This window comes from Triticum urartu, chromosome 3A, assembly GCF_056163025.1.
Source record: "Triticum urartu cultivar PI428250 chromosome 3A, HENAU_Tu73, whole genome shotgun sequence".
Taxonomy (NCBI): domain Eukaryota; kingdom Viridiplantae; phylum Streptophyta; class Magnoliopsida; order Poales; family Poaceae; genus Triticum; species Triticum urartu.
This window is the reverse complement of record NC_141875.1, coordinates 745,104,617-745,113,171: the sequence shown is the minus strand read 5'-3', so window position 1 is coordinate 745,113,171 and position 8,555 is coordinate 745,104,617. Positions and strand designations below refer to the sequence as shown.

Sequence of the window (8,555 nt, the reverse complement as noted above, 5' to 3'; positions counted from 1 at the left end):
TAAAATAATGCGTTACTGCTACTTAGCAATAGCGCACATAAAAAAGCGCGCTACTACACTAGTACTACAAATGCTAGGACGTTGCCGACGGAGTAAGTTTAGTAGTAGCCCCGGTTTTTGAAAAGCGCTACTGCTATTGAACTTAGCAGCAGCATTTTTCACCCACCCTTGCTGCTGCTAAGTTTAGTCCACTCGTTGCAACTAATTTAGTCCCACCTCGCTCCGCGAATAGGTGTTTACCACCTTAAATACAATACTTTTCAAACCATCACAACCACTTGGTCTTCATTGAAATCTATGTGTAGGATCTAAACTGGGGAAGATTTCTATTGACAATTTAGATTCTACACAAAAAGATCATTGATGACCAATGTATTTTTATTTATTTTTGCATGCTTAGCCTTAGCAGTAGCGCGTTTTCCCACAAGGCGCTACTGCTACTGGGATAGCAGTAGCCCTGCTTTGGTAAAAGGCTCTACTGCTATGGCGTTTAGCGGTAGCGCTTTGTCCTAAAGCGCGCTGCTGCTAAGCCCATCCTATCTTCTCCAACCGGCCACCCCTCACTCTCCCATGTCCACTCCCAGTCTCACTCTCCCGTGCGTTCCGCCGCCGTCGACGTTCAGCCCTCCCCCGCCACCGCATTGTCGTCGCCCCAAGGTATCCTCTCTCTCCTCCTCCCTCCTCCTGCCCCCTCTGGTCTCCCTCCGGCGGCCCTCCTGCCTCCTCCCACCACCACCTCCTCCTCCCTCCGGCGGCCCTCATCCCTCCTCCCACCACCACCTCCTCCTCCCTCCGGCGGCCCTCCTCCTCCCCCTCCTTTCTCCCTCCTCCTCCCTCCTCCCCCCCTCTAGTCACTGCCCCACCTCCATACGCCACCCCTCCCTCCTTCCCCCCCTCCATCTGCCGCCATCTCGGCCTCCTCGCTCTCTCCTCCCTCCCTCCCTCCTGCCTCCCTCCCTCCCTTCCTCCCTCCTCCCATCCTCTACAAGTTTGTAATTAGGTATAGAAATAGTTTTAGTAATAGAAAATTTTAGTAATATAATTAGGTATAGAAATAGTTTCTAATTTTAGTAATATTAATATAGCTAGTTAAAATTTTACTATAGAACTAGTTTATTTTTAGTAAGAAAATTAATAGAACTAGTTAATTTTAGTAAGTGCTTAGTTGAACTAGTTAAATTAATGTCATTATCGTTTTGTGATCAAAGAATGTTATATGAGATTTGATGATCTAATTAAAAGTTTACTCGGTGGAATATGCAGGCTTTGTAGAGTCGTGTCTCCTTGGAGTGATCGTCATCCGAGCTACCTCTACTTCCTCTACACCCGAGTCGGTGAGCTAAAAGTCCACCTCCTCCTTCTCTACTCCTCGGTGTTGAATAGAGTAGAACTAGGGTATTTAGTTATGCTTCTTAACCAAATGAAATGTTCGGGTTATAAGATATATTGAAATGTTTGGGCGCGAATGCTTATGATAATTGATTCGGATATATGAGAGAAGGGACATCTTTGTATCGCAGGGAAAATCTGTGTGGCCTATGTTTTGCCGGAGTGTTGATTCATTTCTGTTCCGGCAAATTTCGGGTGCTCGATATGTCCTATTTTAGCAAAGATCATGCCAGATTTTTCTGTGAATTTAAGCATGACTTGTGCTAGAATATGTAGGAAATATCGGGTGCCCCGGATTTGCTAGAAAGAGAATTAAACGACATTTTGAGTTGACTTTAAATCTGTCGGGGCTTCATACATGACAGTCAAAAAATCGGTGAGGGAGAGTCTCCATCATATATGAGAGAAGAAGAATGCCAACTGTTGTCGTGGGGGTTGCTTCTCCTTCTTATCTTTGTGCTAGACCTTTGTTATGCACTAGGGGAAGAAGCAGTAGCGACCATCATCGACGGTCGAAAAAACGGTGAGGGAGTGTCCACTATATATGAGAGAAGAAGAATGCCGACTGTTGTCGTGGGGGTCGCTACTCTTTCTTTGCCTTGTGCTAGATATTTGTAATGCACTAGGGAAAGGAGGAGTAGCGACCATCTCCGATGGTCACAATATCAGAGAGGGAGTGCCCACCATATACGTGAGATGAGAGTTTAGGAAGGAAGACTCGACAGACCTAAGTCAACCCGTTGCATATTGAGTAATAGTGATCTGTGTGTTGAGTTTCCTGGTAGTTGCCTTCGATGATTTTCAATTAATGTTTCAACTATGAACATTGGAAATGTCTGACGATGAAAAGGATTTCGGTATGTGCGAATACTGCGAAGACGAGCGCGGCTTGTGCGATAGAAATTTCTTAGTTGGTGGTCGGCTCTTCAGCATCAAGCTGGATGAGACCTTCGAAGTGGATACAGTAAGTCACAACGACAAGTCTTTTTTCGTAATTAAGCATGACTTCTGCTTCTTTTGCTTCAACTTATAATTTTAATGTTTTACTATTCTACCAGCGTATCCCCTGCCATGCAAGAATTTATGTCTTGGATAAAATTGTTTCAGTCATATGAAAACTATGGAGGTAAAGAGAGTTCACTTGAGGACCGAGCATGGTTATACTTTTGCCGCAAAAATATACAATGCAGACACATACACCTATTTTGAATGCAAAAATTGGAGATCACTATGCAAGGGTTATGCATTTGAGCCTGATATGCTTATCACTTTTGATATTCGTTCGGAAGATGATATTGAAGGTAATATCGACATCTGGGTCGATGTGCAGACGCCTCCAGTTCTACCATTATGTGAGTTTCTCAACAATATTTATGTCTTGGATATTGTATATTCAAAAAATAGTTGACAACTAATTTCTATTGACAAATTATTTCCATTCAAGCAAACATGTCCGGCGCTTGGTAGACATGACCTACTACTGTCTCGGGGTTGAACTAAACTGCGAGGAGATAAGTCATTATGTTTCATGGCTTGAGGATCTTGATACTGTCAAGACAAATTATTTTCCTGGACAGCAAAGTCTTAATACTCAAAATGTGCGACCACTAGCGTGCGTATTGAACTACGGCCACATCTATTTAGGAAAGATGATAAGATCTTTACTATTTGTCCTCTGTGCATCTTTTGCATACATTATTTTTTAAGCTAAACTTCATTGCTAAGTATGTTACTACGATGTTCTTCAACAGGGACTCCTGATGATAGTTGTGCCTCATTAGATCAAGGCTAAAGGTCGCATGAAGATGGTTAACTTACGGCCAAGACATCCTACATTGCACATGAGTGCATTCATGATTTCTAAAAGCGAGCAAGTTTTAATAGTCAAAGACTGGAGCAAAATTGTGAAGGATGACAGAGAATTACTAGAGGGCAACAATTAGAAGCGCAACCCACAATTAGGAGACAGGTTCATCTGCATGCTCCAATATGATGAATCAGGAGTGCTAAACATGTTCTATGCTATTTTACCTGAGAGAGAGCAGCAGGAGTGATTAGCTAGCTAGAATGAGTTTGAAGATGATCATGATGTGCTACACTATGACTATGATGATTAAATAGCTAGTGTTGGTGGTAATGACTATGATGATTATTATTAGCTAGTGTTGGTGGTGATTAGATGGCTACACTATGACTATGATGATTAAATAGTGTTGGTGGTAATGACTATGATGATTATTAGCTAGTGTTGTTGGTGATGATATGATGCAAGAGTTTTTATATTAATATGATGATGATGATAATGATGATGATGATGAGTTATTATATCATTGGGTGAAAGAACCACGGATTAGTTTCAAGTGGATGTATCCTAAGTGACCAAGTCATGGATTATCGTGATCCTAAGTGACTTCATGTAAAAACAATCTCTAAATTGCCACTGTAGGAAACTTGTATAAATGTGTATGAATACGACATAAAATAAAAAAGAAATAAAATACGGAATAATAGTAGTAGCGCAGGCAGTGAGACGGGCTACTAGTATTTACCAGTAGCGCCTTTTGCACGACGCGCTACTACTAAGTAGATATAGCAGTAGCGCGGGCTAGCAAACACTACTGCTAACCTTTATATTGACACGCTACTGCTAGGCTTTTCCCTAGTAGTGATATAGTAGTATTATATTGACACTATAAATTATTTCAATAAAGAAAACGTAATGTTTGAAAAGAATTCACAAAAACCACGAATTTAAAAAAAACTGAAAAGGTTCTTACCAATTGAAGAAAGTTCACGAAAATGGAAAAAGTTCGTGACTTTGAAAAACAAACTTAACAAATTTGAAAAGGCATAAAATTGAAGAATGTCCATTGATTCGAAAAATAGTTTGAAAAAAGTTCATCAACTTTTAATAAGAAAATTATGAATTCCAAAAAATTTCTTCAAAAAAATTCAGGGATTTTAACAAAGTCCATCCCTGTTAGCCATGTGAGTTTTGAGTTCCCGGGGCGGACGTGTAATCACAGTGAGCTGCAGTCGGCTCTTTGGAAAGATAGCTCGTCCTTGGCAAGGTCGTAGAGCAGGTGCATGTTCTGCAACTGGAAGTTGCCGATGACGCTCATGCCGTTGGATGTATGCATCACCATGCATGACGTGGAATTATCCAGCCGCACCCAGTAGTTCTCCGGCGGCAGCACCATGTCTGCTTCGCCACTGAAGTGAAACACCAAGGTCGTAGAGCAGGTGCATGTTCTGCACTGTTCTCCCGTTCAGCTGCGTCCGGAGCTCCTTGCTTAGGGGCCAGTAGGCCCCATGGGCCAGAGTCGCAGTGGGGTTGCATGAGTCGATAATGACCCCGCCGCTGCCGTTTTGTTTCAGAGCAAACACCGTCGGTGGGATGAACAGTCTTGTGTGTCCCACACTTATCCCGATGAGTGGGACATAGTAGAATGGGTACTTTTTGGGGACATTCACGAATGACATGGACATCACAGGGCTGCCGCCGCTAAGACTCGCCAAGGCGCCGACAAAAAGGTGGCTGCTGGCACTGGCAGTGGTGTTGCCGCGAAGATAGGGGGTGTGGCAGTAAGAGAACTTTTTGGCTCCAACCTGAGAGATGAGCGATAGGGGCCGCGGACAAGCCCTATGAGACCGGACGCCCTGTGAAGGGACGCCCTATGAGACCGCGGACAAGCACAAGGTGTGGTTGCATGGCACGGGATGAAAGCTGTCCGAGTTGGACGCATTATAGTAGGGCAGGCCCTGCTTGACGCATGATCCTTTGAGGCTGCAGGTGGAACACTGCGTCCAGATGAGGTCGCTGCCTGTGTCGATGAGGGCCTCCGCGCGCTGCGGTGGGTTGCCGATCAAGTACTCAGCGACGTACTGGCTGGTGTTCCAATGGACCGGCATGGCCGTTGGCCATGGCGCGCTGCACGCGCTCCGCCGTGGTGTAGCTCCCCTTGCCATCAACATGGGTGAGCTCCATGTGGAACCCTGCGCTACTACAAGTAACTAGGGTAGCAGTAGTGGAGCACAACACAACAGCGATCAGCACCAGGCTTAGTTCCATTGTTTCACTCGTTGGTTTGGTGCTGGCTCCTCGCCATGTTATATCTTAATTTGCAACTTGTGGCCTAAATTAAATATGCATGTCTACTATTCAAGGTGAATGAGTATGTAGTTGTTTGCACACAACCACTAATGCAAAGAAATAGAAACAGATGGCGAATCAATTTAAAAATCAAGATATTAATGCAATTAATTAGACAAATAGTTAATTAAATGTGCAATTAAATAGATCTAATGAAATAGGGATTTTTTGTGCTGAATTAATTGAAAAATCAATTCATTGATATGAAGGCTAATAATTAGGCCTACAGACAATTAGAAGTGTAGCTATTTTCCAGTTAATAAGACAATTAATGAATTAGGCAGAAAATTAATCACACTGAATCAACCATATAGCCATTAATGTGAAAACAATTTAAAAAAAACTAGCGCCTAATCAATTTGAAAATCAAATCATTAATACAATAAATCTGCTAGACGGTTAATTACATGTACAATTCATTAGGTCCATTTAAAAATAGATTTTTTTCCCGCTTAATCTCTATTATTAAAGACGTATATGTGTGTAGTCATTCGCCCATAACCATTAATGCAAAAATTAGAAACAGAGTAACACAATTAATTAGGTACATTTCAATAGGAATTTTTTGCATCCAATCAATTTCAAAACTAAGGTATTAATGCAACTTATTAATTAGTTAGACAATTAATTAGCCCTATAGGTAATTAGAAGTACTCCCTCCATTTGTATATAAGGCCTAATGTGTTTTTCTAGACTAATTTTGACCGTACGTTAGAGCAATAATATATAACATGCATGTAACCCCAAGCACACCGTTAAGTTCATATGTGGAAGGAGTATCTAATGATATAATTTTCATATGATACATCTCATATATTATAAATCTTATCAATAGTCAAAGCCAACCTCGAAAAATGCAGTAGGCCCTATATATATATGGATGAGTGAGTAGGGATTTTCTTCGCGCGGAATCAGTTTAAAAGCGCTCGTGGGTGAGGAAGGCCAGCCGACTTTCGCTGGCATTGTCGAGTACTAGCGGGCTCTTAGGGCATGGCGGACCAATGCTTGCCACCATGGACAACGGCCAACAAGCCCTCGTGACATGGGCGACCAAGCGCTCGCCCAGATGGATGGCGATCGTGCTCTGCAGGACGTCCACACACTCGACGGTAGCTCACTGGAGGACGAGCAAGTAGTGACGTTCGAGGGCTCCAATTGCGCCTTCGAAGACAATGATGATGATCGAGGACAATCGGCCAAACGACACCATTTTTTTATATTGTTCTATCCTGTAGCAACGTACGAGTATGTATGTAGTTAGTCTGGATAATATGTGGAAACAAACCAACTAACGGAGGATCAATTATGATACATTCATAATTTAATACACTAGCTAGTATAATCAAGTCTTGGGTGCCACTAGTAGAAAAAGGGCCTGTTGTCCCGGTTCGTAAGGGCCTTTTGTCCCGGTTCCTGAACCGGGACTAAAGGGTCGGTACTAATGCCCTGTCCCTTTAGTCCCGGTTCAATTCAGAACCGGGACAGATGGGCCTCCACGTGGCCTGTGCGCGGAGCCCAGGCAGGAGGGCCTTTGGTCCCGGTTGGTGGCACCAACCGAGACCAATAGGCATCCACGCGTCAGCATTTCTGTGGCTGGGGTTTTTGTTGTTTTTTAGAAAGGGGGTGGGGGTTGGGGGGTTTTGGGGGGTTAATTTAGGTGTTTCATATATTGTGTTAGCTAGCTATAATTAATAGAGAGAAGTGTCCTCTCTTATGTCCGTGCTTGGTCGACGCTACGTACTATACATACGTATAGAGAGGACTAGACACGCTAGCTAGCTAGTAAGCAAACGAAGGAAACAGAAGATCGTCATGAACATATATGCATACAGAGAGAAGTGATATCGACCACCTCTCCTTCTTCGAGAGATTGGTCGAACAACATGTTCTCGTATATCTATCCGACACTACCGGCTACATATATACAATAACTATCTCTTACAAATATAATCTCCTAACATACGGACTCATGGTCCACATAGTATTCTCCGTCTTCAGCGATCACGTGGTCAAGAAAGAATGCCGCCAATTCCTCTTGAATTGCTCGCATGCGAGCTGGTGCTAGGAGTTCATCCCGCTTCCGAAACATCTAATTTGAAGAAGGGGGTCAATACATATATATATGAATGAATGAAACTCAACACAAATGATGGTAATAAAATAAAATTGTGAATGTTGTTATTTACGCAATTCATATTATTCGTCAGAGTAGCCCCACTCACAGGTCGTGTGGCGGATGGACTCGCAAACGTAGTATCCACAGAAATCATTACCTTGTTCCTGCCACAACCACTTTACAAGAAATAGAGGTCAATCAAACTGATAAGCAAGAATGCCAAATGGTATTGATGAAACTAGCGCTTGAATCAATAGGAGATGCGCGGAACATGCTACTATAGTACTTACTTTCGGGTGTCTAAATTGCAGCTTCTTCGGGAGTCCCGGAGCTTTTTTGGTGATTTTTTTCCAAACCCTGCCAGACAAAGAAAACAATTACTTGATATATCAGGAAATGAACAAAGTTGCTGATATGGTGGATAATGATCGATTTAACTTACTTCTCTAGCATTTGAGTCATGTCCGCATAGTCCTGGGGATCTTTTCGTCTTGAGTCTAAGACGGTTACTAGTCCCTGCTCAAGCTTAATCTCTAGGAGAATATAGTGGAAACTGCACACGCATGCATAACTCATCAATTACATTACTATAACCTTGACTAATATATAAGGGAAACCGAATACGCACAAGACAGTAACACTCACTTGAATTTGTAAGGAAAGAGTATTATATCTTTGTTTTAATTTATTACCAACGATCGTAGCAAGTTGGCCTCGGTATCTGCGGCATGAAATTTAACCTGAGTTGCATCTATGATATTTGTGTTAATGAACCCAATATCACTGATTTGTCTTTTCTTCAATTCGACGATCTTCAATCTGCATAATATAGTGAGGATAATTATAAATACATGCAATGAAAGAGCTGAGCTATATAGAGAGACTTAATGACAGAAG

At 42.4% G+C, this 8,555-nt stretch overlaps 1 pseudogene; it reads right to left on the bottom strand.

Annotated features, from left to right (window-relative positions):
- Positions 1-4,409: 4,409 nt before the first annotated feature.
- On the bottom strand, positions 4,410-5,461 carry LOC147982618 (aspartic proteinase nepenthesin-1-like; annotated as a pseudogene).
- Between the last annotated feature and the right edge of the window lie 3,094 nt (positions 5,462-8,555).